This window comes from Chelonoidis abingdonii, chromosome 13 (assembly GCF_003597395.2).
Source record: "Chelonoidis abingdonii isolate Lonesome George chromosome 13, CheloAbing_2.0, whole genome shotgun sequence".
Lineage (NCBI taxonomy): Eukaryota > Metazoa > Chordata > Testudines > Testudinidae > Chelonoidis > Chelonoidis abingdonii.
In genome coordinates, this window is record NC_133781.1 from 25,741,217 (window position 1) to 25,759,183 (window position 17,967).

Below are 17,967 nucleotides of genomic sequence, written 5' to 3' on the forward strand. Positions count from 1 at the left end.
AAACGTGAAAAATTGGTATAGGGGGTGGGGGTGGGGGGGGAGTAACAGGCTCCTATATAAGAAAAAGACCCCAAAAATCACGACTGTCCCTATAAAATAGGGACATCTGGTCACCCTATTCTTGAGAAACAGCTGTACCAAGCTTCTACCAGAAAGAGCCAATCAAAACTGCAAAAACATCTATTTGCTGTTTGCAACATTGTCTGTCTCACAAAGAATTTGTTTCCCACTTTTGTTTTTCTGAGGAAGAGTTGGCTACACATTGTATCCCACATTTATGGTCCTTAAATACTCCAAACATCTGCACTGATACTTTGAAAAAATTCCTTCTTTACAAACATAACCCAGCATTGACAAGACTTTGCTGTTAGTATGACTGGATAAAATGATCCTATTTTCAGTTCACAAAACAGTATCACGCTTAACAGGGACAATTCTAGATGCCCAGAAAATGGTACAAAGAAAATTATGATCAGAAGTTCATTGCTTTAGCCTTTGCTCATTACCTTTTGGCTATAAATAGTGATTTAACAAAGCAATGTTAATTGACACTATCTGTACTCATGCTAATATGTAAAAAGTCTCAGACAATGTAGACTTTCTAACAAGTTAAATCTTGCACTAAAATCATTCTGAAAGAGTACATTGACGTTGAACACAAAACACACCCAGCTATGAAAGGAGGCCTTAAATTTTCACTCTTCAATGAGGTGACAAATTACAATACTGGAGTGCTGACAAGCGTGGTCTCTGGCAGAGGAAAGGTTGTTGTGTCTTACAGAAACTGATCGCAGAACTGAACTAGTTTCTCCCCTTCCCTTCCCAAACCCGCCCCCCCACACACACACACAAAAGGCAGCATGTGCCACAGCAGACCTAGAATTGGAAATCCACACATTGCCAGAAGAAGCCTTATTCCAGAAGAGCGTCTGCGTGGGGGGGCATCAACAAACTATATATGGTGGAAAAAATATTGCATGTTTTAAAATTTCTCATGCAAACTGATTCTCTTTTCCCTCTCACCTCTACTTGCTTCTTACCCTCTCTGCTCTCTTTTCCTCTTACTTTTATTAACTGCACTAAACAAAGCCAACTTGGTTCAGGCAACCACTCTCCACACAACTTATTCCTAGCTAAGGACAGAACTTTCTTTACAGAACTGCTCAGCACAATCAACTCCTAGCACAGATACACACCCAGCCTCTCTATTTGATCTTCCCTTATACCATGACAAAACAACAGAGTAACAGGAAAGTGCTACACAACAACTGATTAGAGTTAACTGTCAAGAAGTCTCAAACGCAACACTTCACATATCTTAAAAATACAGTTCTCTTGCCAGCAGAAAGCAGCACTCCTTTCCATTTGGCCCAGCAGGTCTCCCTTGGCTAGGGTGCATAGAGGCTTATCCCTATGCCAATCGGAGAAATGGCTTGGTAGCAACCATTCAATGCCATTTTAAACATTACAGAGCTACACAAGACAGTCAGTTACAGGGTGGACTCAAACTCATCCTAGCCCAATCATGCAAGGAGAGGCACTAAGCACATCAAGACTAGGAGGATGGTGACATGCTGACATCCCTACAAGGGTGGAGTTTCTTTTCTCAGTGATTAAGTCAGCCAGAAAAGAACTACAAGTACAAAATGTGAGAGAGACATCTCTGTCCCACAGATCACTAGAAGAAGAAGAAAGGGGCCTTAGATCTGAAGATTTGCATCCATTTGCCATTCTATATTTAGTGAACAGGTAAGCAGCAGCATGCACACAATAATATATATGACCTAAAAACTGATTGTCCCTCTCTTGACTATGGACTCACAGCATAGTTTGCAGAAAATGCCAAGAGATACACAGACTGGGGAGGCCCCAAATAGGGGGGAAAAAAGTGAAACAATAGATAGCTAATTTTATGTTACAACAGAATTTCCTAAAAATATTAATTCACAGAAGTAGTTTGCTTTTACATACATCCTGTATTGACTGACTGATTACAGGGCTCTGCTTCCTCATGTGATGCAAAATTACCTGAAAGTTACACAGCATGTATTTGTGTGTCTCTTTTTAAATTCCACTAAGAATTAAAGACAATTTTGACTATATAGATTATTTCTGATTTCATTAACTTGATTTTTTTATAATAATGCTATTTAAAGGTTTAATATTGAGTTCAGGCAAGTGAGTATTGTTTTATGCAAATATGTAGGCAGGCCATGAGCTAATTTATGCACAAAAACACCACTGTGCCCCAAAAGCCCCCCACCTGATTCAGCCATCTGTTCTATCATGCTCTTAACCAAATTATTAAGTTCTTTGGAAAAGAGATACCTCACTTACTACATGTCTTCACAGCATCTGATTGGAGCCTCTGGGCACTACCACACTGCAAATAACAAATCAATCACAGTCTATAACTATAGATACACTATGTTTCTGATCCCACAAGTTGCTCTTTGGAAGCAGACCTGGGAGATGCCCATTGACCTCAAAGCAGGCCTACCCACATGAAGCAGTTTGCAGGATCAGGGCCTAAAATAATAAGAAAGACTACAAAATTATAGCTACTATGCTAGCTAAGAGCATGATACTGCACTCACACATAGTCCCACTGATTTCACTATGACTACCAATACGAGTAATGGTTTGCAGAATCAGGACCTAAATCAATTTTACCACCCTCATAAACTTCCATTCTTTACAGTGTTTACATTTGAGGAGTCTAAAGTTAGTACTGTTGATTTTTACAATTTTACTTATTTATTTATTTGGCCAAGTGAGAAGTCATGACATCTGTAAATCTGATACAACCCTTTGCATAATCAAACTTCAAACTCAAATTAATTTAAACTAAACAGAGGATAGAGTATGTCTTGGCCACAACCATCCACCCACCCACTGCCAAAGCTAGGCTCAATAAAAAACAGAGAATGGAAAGAATTTTTAAAGGTCAAAATTTGCACAAATGGGATGAATGCCAAACTAAAGCAAACATCACTATAAAAATGAAGTTCTAAAATAAGTGCATAGCAATCTTTCTAATTTATAGGTTTTTAAATTTACAATATATGCTCCATGGGGAAGAGATGAGGTCTTCATTTACATTTCACACAAGGCTGAGCCCATTGCTAAAGCTTAAGATCATTTAAATTACATTCTCTTAACACAAGCTTTCAAAACCATCCTCACTGCAGAAAGTCTGTTTATGAAGATGAATATACACCCCCATCCACCCACCCCTATGATTCCCCAACATGTTAATGATATATTAGTTATTGCATGCTCGACACACTCTTAAATCTTCAACTGCACATTTACCTACATATCCAACAATAGTAAGCTATTATGTCCCCATATATTTATGGCCCTAAATGAATCAGTTTTTACAACAGGACTTCTAACATGAAATCTCAAGTCATTGTCAACCACACAATGATAATCACTCACCTTCTATTATTCTCTCACCAAGACACAAAGCATAACAACAGAGCACTAGGCATTGCAGGGCATGCCCATGTCCAACGCTTCTGTGGTGGCCTATGCTGGCCTATGACCAAATGAAAACCAATTTCATTAATCTGTGAATAAAAATCGGCCTTTTAGAATTTATACTGCAATCTATTTGTATCTAAAATATTATAATCAGCTTAATGCCAGCATTAATATTTGACAAAGTAAAGCCTCAATCCTGCAAAATGTTGTATGTGTGGGCAGAACATTGCAGAAGCACAATGAAGTCAGTATGACTTCAGAGATGTAGGAGCAACCTGTATATAGCTCCACTAATTTCAGTGGAGTCTCCTCATAGAAGCATGGAGTCTGCCCACACAAAACAGCTTGTAGGATCAGATCCTAACTATTTTGCCACCAAAACTTTAGACTATTACATTAAGTGTAATGTTTATCTTTTTCTTAAGAAGCTTACTTATAAAAACATAAGTTCTGCCAAGCACACACACGCTGGTATTTTCCTTTGTAGGGACTGTATGTCAGATGCCCTAAACTGTTCCTCATACTTTTACTCTGATTTCCTGGTATAGTAGTAAGCCTTTCAGAGTTCTTAAAAATAGGCATTACTGACTTCTTTGCATATGTCAACAAATGCAGTGATCAGTTTCACAGGCTACACAATGCCATGTACCTGCATATCTGAGCAGAGACCAAAACACTTGAAGTACTCCTTAACAAAACACGGATACCACTGACAGGCCATAAGAATTATAAAATCAAATTAAAGAATAGAAATAGCTAGTGGAACAGCATGACCTGTATTTGGCATAAAATCATTATATTCCTTTAAGAAATAATTCCACTTCTAAGAAAACAAAACACATGTCCAATATGCATTTAAAAAAAATCCTGTTCAAAAACCGCACGGCTTTGTAACACCCTGATTGTAAGCAACTCAGGGTCATTACTGTATAAGTGATTCAGAAACCAAGATTAAAGAAACTGCTATTTGTACTAACATGTGGGTGAGGTTTAGACAAGCAAATAGCTACATGCAGAAATCAAACACCATGAGGAAACAACACCTTTTTTACCGACTGAAATACTTGGTAGAACATGGAATTTACAGAAGGATTTATTTAACAAAATATATTCATTTTCACTAGTGACTTAGACAATCTGTTCCTCGATTCCAACAGATGTGTGAAAAAAACAGCTGTGCTATGGACGTCACCAATGTATATTCACACTACACAATTCATTTCAAATGACTTGAAATTCAGAATTGTTGATCCCTTTTATTCAGTTTTTACAGGCTTGAATAGAATGTAAACGGAATTCTGGTAAGATCCCTTTTTGCTGTACTCTTACAACATCTCCATCACCAATAGCACTACACATACAGGACAACTGAAAACTCACATATAGGATGGCAGCTGTTCCCTTAGCTCCCTTCTGTTCTCTTTTTTTAAATGGAGAACTTTCATCCTTTAAAACAACGTTTCCCAAACTTGGGACGTCGCTTGTGTAGGGAAAGCCCCTGGTGGGCCAGGCCAGTTTGTTTACCTGCCGCGTCCGCAGGTCCGGCCGATCGCGGCTCCCACTGGCCGCGATTCGCTGCTCCAGGCCAATGGGAGCTGCTGCAAGTGGCACGGGCTGAGGGACATACTGGCCACTGCTTCCAGAGGCTCCCATTGGCCTGGAGCAGCAAACCGCGCCCAGTGCGAGCCACGATCAGCCAAACCTGCGGATGCGGCAGGTAAACAAACCAGTCTGGCCCAACAGGGGCTTTCCTTACACAAGCGGCGTCCCAAGTTTGGGAAACACTGCTTTAAATGTATTCAAAGTAATTTAGAAAAACCAAAAGGAACAAAGGGAGAGAGAAGAATGGTATTTGTTAAATGTCCTCAGTCAGCAGGCTCATTTATACAACTAGTTATCAGAGGTGGTTAGATTGAGCCAAAATCTGACATGTTGCATGACATACTGTATGGCCAATCCATTTACTGAAGCTTTGCCACTTTAATAGATTTGGAAACCCCCACCCCGCCACCCCACAAAAACCACCAAGCTGAACATGCTCACCCTTGGAATGGACAAAAGGGCAGATTATAGGGGCACAATACCTGTTTTCAGAGAAGTGTATCACTTTGGAGAGAAAAACAAAAGCAACACCAGGCAATTGGAAATATGCACATACATAAGAATCTCAAAAAAGTTACATTTCCCTCAGTAGAATAAAGCTCAATGTATGTTGCTACTTTAGCAGTTTTTGCTGGTACTTTGTTTTGTATAGGAATGGTTTTAACTGAAGGTTAAACGAAGTTATACTGGAATCCACACACACCCTATTTTAGTGTATTTGCTTGAGATAGGAGCCATCTATTACAGGAAGTCTTGAGAGCAGATTTCACTGTATTTTTCAACTTTTTAAGAGTTCATTTTCCAATAGCAATAACCAGTGAACAACTAAAGACTTCAGTTGATGCCTATTGATTTCAACAGGGTTTTAGTTTATAACAACTATCAAGATTTGGCCCTAACGGTTAGTTCCTACAGACTTGTACTCATGTGTGTAGTTCCATTAACTTCAGTGTTAACAGTGGAATGATTCACGTGACTAAAGTCTGGAGGGTTTGCCACTGAATGAGGACGTAACATCCAGTCAAAAACAAACAAATTCAAATTAAAAAAAAAAAAAAACAAGACTATGAGCCTCATTGAATCTCAGTCAGGAAATGTGATTTTTTTTTACTTCACCTTTCTACAAATTCTCTTCCCAACATTTCATGAAATTCCGCTTATAACAGAGAAAGCCATTTAGAACACTTGCTAAACACCAGCTCCAACATAATTGTTAAAATGTTAAAATGCTATTTTGCAATTTAATTCACATGAACTGAATATTGGTATGGCAGCAGCTGTTGCGGTGTTTTGTTGTGCAATCATGCAAAACCAAATGGAACAAAAAAAGAATACACCAATTTTGTCTGTCCAGGACTCAAACTGGTTTGGCTGTTATCTCTAAATCAGCTATCACTCCCACATACTTAAGAATGTGAAGAGCTTCATAGAACCATTTTCAGAGCAACGAAACAGTCATTTTCTTTAACTGTAAAAATGACTGGGACAGCTCACTGATTCAAGCAAAAAAAAAAAAAAAAATGAGCATGTTAGAAGTGCACAGAGGGGGAAGGTGGATCTGCTGTTGTGGAAATATAATTCCAGAACACCTAAAATGAGTCAAAATGCATTTCTCTCTATACCACCTTGAGTCAGATTTTCTAAAAAACAAAAAACCAAAACACTCGTGCGCACACAGTACAATAAGCCCAGATTTTCCAACAGAAGTTGCCTGGAAAACAAGTAAATGACGTACTCTGCTCTTTTAATAAGGCATGTCTACTTCATGAATAAATTGTGAACTCATTATTGTACACCTGGTTCTATTTTACGTTATTCATAGTCTTTTCTATGGCTTTCATCATCCTAGAACCTGTGCATTTCACAAACATGAATTAATATATCCTCACAACACCTCTGTGAAAGGAGGAAGAACTCACCCTAGTATACATAAGTGAGGCTGAGGAAAATGAAGATCCCAGTCCTGCACTGATAAACCATTCAAGCCGAGGCCATTTCACCTGCAAGGAGTGATAATACCAATGAGGGCCTACTCAAGCTGTTCTTAACGTAGGATCTGGACTATTTAAAGACATTCCAGAATTCTTCAGCACAGCTGGAAAGGTCCCCCAGTATCAGTCCCATATGAAAACATGCTTCTTCCCCACTTGGAGTGTGCATTGTTGGGAAGGCGGGGGGGGTGGGAGGAGGAGGGCAAAACAAATGCAGACAGAAGTTAAAAAACATAGGAATCTACTTAAAATGTACTTAAGAACAAAACATTTATGTTTCTTAAATTTTCACGTGCAACAGTTTGCACTCAGATGGACTTTGATCCTACAGAAGGCACTTGCAAGCACAGATCTTAACTCCCCTACAGAGTCTCACTGACTTCTGTAGAACTGAACTGCAATCTTAGCATCAGGCTAACAGAAGTATATTATATATATTAATTGCATTACAATAGTACCCAGAGACCTTAAACAAGTCGGCAGTCTCACTGCGTTAGGTGCTGCACATAATAAGATACAGACCCTGTTCCAAAGAGCTTACAATCTAGTTAAGACAAGATGTAACAACCAGGCATAAAAAACACTCAGACAAATGGAGGCAGAGAGTGATAGTAACCATAGAAGGGACACAATTACATGGATTAGCTAAGCATAATATTAGTGCTAAGTCAATAATACAAACACACACACACGCAAACTCTAAAGACTTCCTGATTTGAGGCAGTTTGTCAGTCAGCCTCAAATCTTAATATGTATTTGGAAAATGAAGAGTGTGGAGTATTGCAACCCCATTAAAGGCAGTGAAGTAGTAAATTAAGAGGCAGAGTTTGCAGTAGGTGACCACAAAATCTGAACATGGGAAAATTATTTACTTAACACCACAAATGCTGATCTCGTCATGTTCACTGCTGGAAATAAAACTGATTCTTACTTCAGGGAACCAAACCCAGACTGAGGCACAGAAAAAAAAATTACATGAACGACCTCAGGCCCTAAGTCACCGCTTCTGGGAGCCATACAGAGCCAGGTAGGGAGCCTGCCGGCCCTGCAACACCGGACTTTTAATGGCTATCAGAAATGCCAGTTTCTAGAGCTTTCCGGCTGGTAAAGTGCTGGATAACACAGCTTTTACTGTAGTGACTTTATTTCTCATGGAATGTTAAATGATACACTAACTATAGCAGCTTTCCAAATACCAGACAAGTCCATTAATTTCCAAAAGGCAAGAATTTATTAGACAAGAGTAAAAATGAGGGGGATGGGGTAATACTAGTTAGCTTCCAGGATATAAAAATTTGGTTGATTTTTTTTTTTTTAAATTAGAGTTCAAAAGTTTCTTGTAAAAATCAATTTGGTTTGACCAACTTCAATTAACAGCTGGTTTAACATTTCACTTTGTATATTCATTTCTTCCCCCTCTCCAGCCCCATTCTACACACCATCACCTGCCAGATCAAGACAAGGTAACACCATTAGGCTACAACAAAGGACGTGAAACAGTCACTGAATGTTTTTTTAGTGACATTAGAGTAAAGAAAATCCCTAATCACAGAAGACGTGACAGAGACACATGTTTTTAAAGGACTACATAATTAAGATAAATGTTACGATTTTATTTTGCATTAGCTGCCAGGAAGCGAAAAGCCCACTTTTTCTCTTGGGCTTTCATTTCCATCTGCCCATCATCCAGTATTTCTCTATTTTTCTTTTCCTATTTTCCCCTTTACACTTTTATTTAATGTCTTCCGATTCAGCAAAACTTTCTTACTTATTCACTGCAGTTAACAACACCCTGGCCTTGCCTGAAGATCCCAATTAATCCTGCATTTCGGAGTTGCACGGGTGCTACAGTGAAGTAGTCTGACCTCAAACATAACCCTTTTCCTTTATTATTAATAGTCAGAGAGAAGCAAGAGGAAGGAAGGAGGAGAGAAAGAAATGAACAATTAATTCTCTATCTATAGTAGAACTGTTTTAGAACTAAAGAACTATGATTAAGTCAGAGAGCTGAAGTGCAGCACCCACCCAATTGTCAGAGAGAGAGATTTAAGATTCAAGGACAACTCCTGATAATATTTCTAATGAATGTGATTTCACTTTCATCTGGATCAGCAAACAGCAAAGTTCATCATTTAAATATTACAGTAGGAAAGATCAGATACCCCAGTGATCGGTGCATTAACACACAGACAGACATTCAGGATGAAGAAATGTATTTTATGGCATTAGCAACCATGATAAAGATGAGAATTTTTTTAAATGATCAGTTCTTTATTACTTTTGACCATGTAAGAGCAGAGTTCAAATGCACAGTCCAAAGTATCCTCCAGTACTATAAAAGCACAGAAATACTGCTTGGATGGATGTACAAGAAACCTGGGGAAGGACACCTTCAGGGTCCAGAAAAAAAAAACAAACAAACCACACACACACTTCCAGAGCATGAAATCCCTCACTGTTGCCAATGCCAAGATAATGTCTTGGATATTAGACAAGATCAACTCTGATCTTTACCTCCTATGATAAATATCATTTCTTACCTAATAGGCCTCCTCTTGGAAAATTAAAATTAACTCTACCACTCTGAGTGTAAGTGTAGTAGGAGAAACCCTCCCAAAAAATAAGAAGCTGGAAACAGGAATTGCCATACTAAATCTGACAGTAGTCCATCTAGTCCTGTATCATTGGTGGATAACTGCAAGTGTCAGCTGCCTAAGAGAAACATGCAACAAACTATGCAATAAGCAATTCTGGAATAACACAAGGGAAGTTTCCTCTTAACCCCTTATAGTTAAAGGCAGGCTTATGAGAAAGCTTGAAAAGATTTTTAACTTGATTTTATCCATCTTGTTCCAAGTTTTTTAAATATTTGAGAAGGAGGAGTATAACATGCTCTCTTCAGAGCTAGTTCATTCCCAGGCTCTTACCCACGTCCTTGCCAAACGTTGAGCATACACAACTATTCACACATCTGAAGTTTCCCCATGTACTCAACCAGCTTCTATCAGTGAAATGTAATAAAGGGAGAAATCAGGGAGGCCCTTAAATTTCAACATATTAAACACTTGACATGCTCATGGCCCATAATGGTGAAGTACACCAGAAAAAGAACATGCAAATTTCATAGGAAGGCAACACCAAAAAATGTACTTCCTTATCAACTGATTTTCTAAAGGTTCATCAGTAAAAATAAATACAAAATGAATGGAGAACATTCTCACCCCCCATTAATTTTTGTAACATTATATAGTTCAGGGAACTTCCCGTGTTGAACATTTAAATAATTCCTTCACTAGAGGCCAAATTTCAATGTCTTTAATGGAACAAAGAGAGTGTCACGTCATTAAAAATTTGGTAGTATGATACCAGATCTACGACTTACATAGGGATAGCAGGAGAATTAAAAGTAACAAGGTTTTTTTCCTGTGTAGATTCTATGATAAAAATATGCTTACATAGTGGACAACAGGCAAAATATAGGCTACAGTTTTAGAAAGGGGGATATAAATGTACCGTAGTCACTCTTTTTCACTAGAAAAAATAGTAGCAAGGATCTATTTTTAAAAGATATCACCCCTCTATGTACAGGATGAGAAAGGTTTTACTTTTAAAAGTGCCAGCTAACATCAAAATAGCCCTGCTATGAAATGACCACAACAAACAGTGTGCACATTCCCCTACTTAATACATAAAATCAGTACTGAGGGTAGAAAAATGTGGTTTAAAGCATTAGCAAACAATCGTAGAAAGTGTAATGAGCGAAAGAGCCAGAAGGCTAACTACTGAGTACACATGTAGCATCAACAGGACAGATAAATTATAAGATGTTACATCATACTGATGTCTATTAAAAACATTAAAAGGTTACGATACTATATAAAAAGTAGACAAAACTATTGCTAATAAATACTGAATGAATATCACGACGTTGTTTATAAAGCCTATAACAAAACATTGCATGAGATAAGTTTTAATATATTTATCCGAATATAACTTCCAACTGTTATCAGTTCACATTACTACAATAATTGCTAGCTCCGCTGACTGGGAATTCATTACATTCATTTTATCATTTGGGGGTTTCTTAATTGTATTCTACATCACAGAGTGACTCCCTTTTGTTGATTAAAATACAGTTCAAACCAATGGTCCATCTGAATTTATAGGTAAAAGAGATGAAGATTAAAAACAAAAAGATTTGGACATGAATGAAAATCCATAAGACTAATAGGTGATTTTATTTTCCAACACACCCCCACATGCAGCACCTCCAGCCCAAAAAAAAAAAAAAAAAAAAAGAGTGGCCTCTGTAAGATATACATTGCATAAACATTCTTTCTGTAAAAAGTTAGAGGCTGCATTGTATGCAGATTATGACATTTAATTTGAGGAAACTCTTTGTCAAAAGAAACCTCCTGATTTGCATGTTTCATATTTTAAAAAAATCTTAATTAAACAATTCTGATCCTTTTCAATGTATACAAGGACAGATCACTTGCATAGCTTTTCCTGTTGTCTGTCAACCTTTGGCTGGATTTAAAATGAAGTGTAACACTATATGCAAATCAACAAACTATTTGTGGCTTACCTTGGCACTGAAATCCTTGTTTCCCAAACCCCCTGCAAGGGAAAAAGACAAACACTGTCTTAACATATTTAGTTATTGCTTCTTTCCACTAACCTACTATAAGAAAAAAAATTCTCACATTAAACTACATGATTTCAGGTTTTGTTAAGAAAGCAACAGATTTTATAATACAAAACAAAGCATTAACCCATCTATTTCAAAGATGAGAATAGCAGCAGATTCCAGCTATGTAATTTCATTTTCTGGCAAACCTTTATTTTATTTTTATTTTATTCTACAAACAATTTTGGATCCGCAATTAGTGTCATCTGTGAATATTACATAATGTTACAATTCACTTCATGACATGTGTATACTTACAATATTATAAATACTCCAACTGCTCGAGGGCTATAAAAAGAACCACAGTTGGATTCTAAGATGAATTTTAGTATGCATATTGAGATTTAACTATCTACAACAGAAAAGGGTTTGATGCGGTTGTTTTGGGGCTTTTACAAAGAATATTCAGCTAACAGAGAAAATAAATTAATAATAGTCACTGGTTTAATAACTATTACACTGCTAATCTTTTAAAAATAATTCTATTTATAAGTTATCATTGTTATCATTATCATGGTATTAGCTATCGTACCCCGAGTTTAATAATATATTAAATCTCACACAAACCACCACCTCATTTTTTGACATTGAGTTCTTTTTAGTTGTTTTCGGTACTCATTTACACACACTCTCTACATTCTCTCATCTGAGGATGTTTTGTATCTGACAAATATCCAGCAAAAGCCATTATATTGAATATAGCTCCCTTTAGCAAAAATAAGTATAAAGTTTAGCTACAAAATTTATGATTAAATAACATCTCTTCCTCATATCCAAATATTTATTGCGATTTAGAGAAAAAATCATTTAAAAAACCTCATGCAACTTCAGTAAAAATTTACTTCAAATTGAAGTTGACATTAAAGGGACACTCAACTTTGCAAAAAAAATTAGTTTTATCTGAAACGTTTTTATTACTGTTATTACAAGTGAAACATAAGATCACGATACTGGACAGATTATAAAACTGTATTTGTTTATTTACTCTGAGTATATTTGACAATACTTTGCATAGTGTCTTTTCACTGTTTCCTAGTTTGCGTGGGTCTTTCACTCTATAACATGAGAAAAACTGTTTTTGTTTTTCTAAAATATAATTATAAAACCACCAAAACAGACAACAGGACTAAGGCTGGACACAGAACCTGAAACTACTTTTAGGTTGTTTGTTTATTTTGTTAGGTGACTAGATTTCAAGACAACAGTGTTCTTTGACCAGTTAAACTGAGAATGCATCCTTTCTTCATGGTTCGTACTGAAAGACACTAGTCCACATTCGAGTCTCTTCCATGCAATCTATATTGTAATGAATCTTTATCTTATCCAAAATTTCACAAAATAAAGCAAACCTTGGGTAGAATTTCCTTTAAACAAATTTGGCAAGCGTAAATAAGAATCTGCTACCTAATTCGATATTAAGATCATCAAGTTTGATTGAGAACAAAAAAAACAAAAAAAACCCCACACATATTTGGGGAGGAACTTCATTCCACTGAAATATTACATGTTGTTTACTCACACCTCCAAATGTTCAATAGTCACATTCTTGATTTTGACTCTTCAATTGGAAATTGTTATGGGGATACAACAGTTGGGTGTCCATTTAATGACCTCTGAAGATGCCATACTTGAAATACTGGGTGCTTTTGCACCAAAGACATGCGTGCATCTGACTTTAAACCAATAATGAAAAACAATGTACTGAAGTTGCTGCATGCTGTCTTTGAAGAACATTTAAGAGCTTCCTAGACTTACTAGCAAGGAAAGACCACAGCATACAACTACTCTTGCCACCTGTCAACAACAGGATATCCTTTCACTTTCAAATACATCCTGTAATCAGGTGCCTTTTATCATGACGGTATTGTTTTTAAAAACTGCATTATTTATCTGTACCAATACATGCTGACAATAACCCTGCAGCATTCTTTCACACCTGCCAAGACTCACTCGTTTTGGATTTATTTTAAAGCAGTTTTTAAATTCTTCTACTTTTACAATGAAGGGTTTTGCAATTTCCCTGAAATTGTTATAGTGTGAGAAGCCAGAACTTCTTTTTCCCTTTTCTACAGTCTGCCTATGTCCATTTCAGCCACTCCTCCCCCCATATATTTTCAACAGTTTGTTGCATGCTCCTCTCTCACATTTTATTCTGTTTGCTAACACAATCAGTCTCTCTTTCACAGCATCCAAGTTAAAGGAAGCAGTACAAAGAGAGAATTGAGAATGTACAGTAGGCCAAGGGTCATGCTGTCCAGTGCATGCTAAAGGAGCCAGCCAAGTGCAGTGTGCACACAGCCAGTTGCATGCATTCCCCTCACAATCTTCTCACACTGCTAAGCCCCAAGGAACAACAGACCTTACTTTCAGCAGCGCTCATCACCACCCACCACTCTCGCTAACATCAGTGGGAAAGGTGGGTGCTCCTCAAATTTGAAGATGAAGCCCCTCCGTCTCTCTTCTCCACACACAAGTTGCAGTATGCAACATAAAGAGAAGAAAGCACACGAATGTATATAATTTACAAATAAGACAAGTGTCCCAACCATTCTCACTGTCTCATCCAGCTCAGGCTACAGGGTATGAGCAACCAGTCTGCACACTACTCATTGCTGCCCTGCTTAGCAGAGTGTATACGATGCAGCTAAGCCAACCGCATGCAAGCGCACACTGAAATTGCCCTGTCTGACCTAGGTTATGAGGGAGCTGAGTACACCACCTGGCCAAGAGCATGATAGGGACTAACAATTCAGTTTTTGCTTCCGGATTCTGAACGGTTTGTTGTAGAGCCTTGCAACCTCCCCTGAACCCAAAAGGACCCAATTCCCAGTGTCAGGTTTGAATCCATTAGGCTGGGTCTGAAAAGAATCAATCCTCTTGGATCCAGGTCTGGTCAGGTAGGCTCTGATCATCTCCTCCTGCCTGTGAAGTTGGTGCTGCTGCAGCAGCTGCATGCCCCGCTCCTGCCAACCACCACCTCACTGTGCTGTGAATGCTGCAGAGTGCACTCACGAGTCACAGCACATCTCACTCCATAGCGCACACAGCGCAGGAAGGCAGCAGTGGCAGGGGACACACCTGCTACTGTGCTGAACTCATGGGCAGGAGACAGCTCGAGAGGATTCACAGGCACAAGAAGTGAGAAGCCACTACCCAACTGAACCCCAAGTACGAAGTGTCGGGTCCAGGATGGAACTAAAAAAGACTCGACACACTCAGGTCAGGTTTGTGCCTAGGTTGCATTCACGTCAGTCTTTAAAATTAGGCCCAAGCAGACCTCTAATTTGATTATTTTGTTCTCTTTGTCTCTCAGCAGCCTCTTTCCTATACTTGCCAATCTAGAGGCATCAGCTGCAATATATTGTCTAAGTCTCCCTGCCCTCCACAGGCAGCAATAGGGAACACAGGAACAACAACTATCACAAAGATAATGAAAAGGCTGCAAAAGTTTTGCTGAATGACTGGAGAGTGGAGCAAATGCTGGGAAGCAGGGAGGTCCCTTACCAGATTAAATCAGTGGCTGTAGAACCCAGGCGGGATGAGATTAGATGTATGAATGCTAGGGAGTCATAAAGTGGGCACGTGTGGGAGACTCAGCAAATGAAATCAATGAAGCGACAGCATAACTTGGGTTGGGGGAGGGGGGATAAGTATGTACGGTGGTCAGGAGGAGATGAGGTGTGCTCCGAGTAGCACAACAGGGAAACAGATGTTTAGGGGATGGAGGACAGTCCAAGCAATAATCCCCAGATTAAACTGATCCTGCGGCTGCAGAACATGGGTTGGATGCATAGCTGAGGACTGCAGGGAGTGTTTTTTTCTTGCCCAAGGGACCAAGTGTCATTTCCCAGGTGTCCCCAGGGTGCATGGAGGTCTCCCTAAGAGACTCACAAAATGAACTGCAAAGGCTGCAAAACAGGCGTGCGTGTGCATTACGGCACGGGTCAGAGGGTATAATGGGAGGTGATGTCGAGTTGTTCCCAGGGTTCAAGCTAGGGGGTTGCCCAGTTAGAATCACCAGTGGCTGCAGGATGTGCACAAAATGCATTCCTATAGGCGAGTTACTAGGGAAGTCGCCAAAAGAAGTTAACATACTGTACTAGCTGCAGAAGGTGTGCTGGGCAACAGGGGTGAATACATAGATATGTCGTGTTGAAGGCAATATTGGTGGCGAGTGGGAAGGTCACTCAGATTAAATGGGTGCAGTAGGGCTTCAGTAAGTGGCCTAGCTAAAGTGATCAGATTTAGGGGAAGCTACATGGCATGGAGGAAATCCTCCCTAGCAAGGTGTGACAATAGCAAGGTACAAGCAGTACAGTGGGGTCTCATCAAATTACAGAGGTGCAGTGGCAGCATAAGGTGGGCTGGCTGAAGTGGGTAGTTCACGATGCAGACGTTACAGGCAAGGTAGCAGGGAGTCTCACCAGATGAAGTCAGTGCAGTGGCTGCAGGAAGAGAACTAGCTAAGAGAGCAGTATGGGGGGGGGGCTCTAGCAGGTGTAGGGGAGCACTGGGTGATACTGGGGGGGGGGGGCTGTGATATAGGGAGCAGGGGCCGCACTAGGGGGCTCTCTCACCAGAAGAAGTCAGTGCAATGGTTGCAGGAGGGGATGTACACAGAGGCAGTACACAGGGAGTCACTGCAGTAGCAGCAGAAGGGTGGGTGGCTGGGGGGACATGGGCAGTATAGGAAAGAGGGGTGGTATGAGGCAGTGTAAGTGGCAGGGAGCAATATGGGGTTAGTATAGGGGCAGGGACAGCACAGGAGCAGTACAGAGGTCTCTCACCAGGTGAAGTCAGTACAGGGCTGCGGGGGGGGGTTGTGGGTGGTATAGGGTGATGTAAGCAGCAGGGAGTAGTACGGAGGTGGTAGTACAGGGGTCTCTCACGAGGTGAAGCTGGTGCAGGGCTGAAGGAGGGAAGTTGCCCGGAGAGGGGGGCAGTATAGGGACAGGGGCAGGACGGGGGTGGGGGTGGCATACAGTGTCTCTCACCAGATGAAGTCAGTGCAGGGCTGTAGGAGGGGAGATGCCCAGGGGGCAGTATAAGCACAAAGAGCAGGAGAGTGGTAGTTTACGGGCAGTAGAGCAAGACAGGAGTCTCACCAGAAGTCGGTGCAGTGACTGCAGGAAGGGAGTTGCCCGGGGGGATGGTATAGGGGCAGGATACGGGGCAGGGAGCAGTATGGGGGTGGTATACGGGGTCTCTCACCAGATGAAATCAGTGCAAGGCTGCAGGGGGGAGTTGCCGAGGTGGCGGTATAAGGGACAGGGAGCAGGATGGGGGCGGTATACAGGCAGTAGTGCAGGACACTAGTCTCCTACCAGATGAAGTCGGTGTAGGGCTGCAGGAGGGGAGTTACACGGGGGGCAGTAGAGGGACAGGGCAGTATAAGGGGCAAGAGCAGGACGGGGGGGCTGTGAGGTCTCTCACCAGATGAAGTCAGTGCAGTGGCTGCAGGAGGGGAGCTACCCAGGGGGCAGTATAGGGACAGGGGTACTACAGGGGGTGGTATAAGGGGCAGGAGCAGGTCAGGGGCATTGTGGGGTCTCTCACCAGATGCAGTCGGTGCAGCGGCTGCAGGAGGGGAGTTGCTCAGGGAGCGGTAGGGGGCCAGAGGCAGGACGGGGGCGGTATAAGGGGCAGGAGCAGGATGGGGGTGTTGTGGGGTCTCTCACCAGATGAAGTCAGTGCAGTGGCTGCAGGAGGGGAGCTACCCAGGGGGCAGTATAGGGACAGGGGTAGTACAGGGGGTGGTATAAGGGGCAGGAGCAGGACGGGGGTGTTGTGGGGTCTCTCACCAGATGAAGTCGGTGCAGTGGCTGCAGGAGGGGAGTTACATGGGGGGCGGTAGAGGGACAGGGGCGGTATAAAGGGCAGCACCGGGGCAGTATAAGGGCCGGTATGGGAGTCTCTCACCAGATGAAATTGGTGCAGTGGCTGCAGGAGGGAAGTTGCATGGGGGGTGGAAGAGGGACAGGAGCAGGACGGGGGCGGCATAAGGGGCAGGGGCAGCATAGGGCAGTGTGAGGGTGTCTCACTGCAGGAGGGGAGTTGCACGGGGGGCAGTAGAGGGACGGGGACGGTATAAGGTGCAGTGAGCAGGATGGGGGCAGTGTGGGGGTCTCTCACCAGATGAAGTCGGTGCAGAGTTGCAGGAGGGGAGTTGCACGGGGGGCGGTAGATGGGCAGGGC

The 17,967-nt window shown here is 41.0% G+C and overlaps 1 protein-coding gene across 3 annotated transcripts in view; it reads right to left on the reverse strand.

Annotated features, from left to right (window-relative positions):
• PRKCA (protein kinase C alpha) overlaps nucleotides 1-17,615 on the reverse strand; it is a 305,267-nt gene extending 287,652 nt beyond the window's left edge. Inside the window, exons 1-3 of one of the 3 annotated variants that reach the window (XM_032776311.2) lie at nucleotides 17,574-17,594; nucleotides 11,671-11,702; nucleotides 2,338-2,383 (exon numbers count right to left, since the gene is read on the reverse strand). The gene's annotated coding sequence lies outside the window, so the exon portion shown is untranslated. Of the gene's footprint in view, nucleotides 1-2,337; nucleotides 2,384-11,670; nucleotides 11,703-17,096; nucleotides 17,106-17,573 lie in introns of those variants that run through there. The other 2 variants (XM_032776324.2, XM_075071879.1) reach the window with 2 other exon arrangements.
• Between the last annotated feature and the right edge of the window lie 352 nt (nucleotides 17,616-17,967).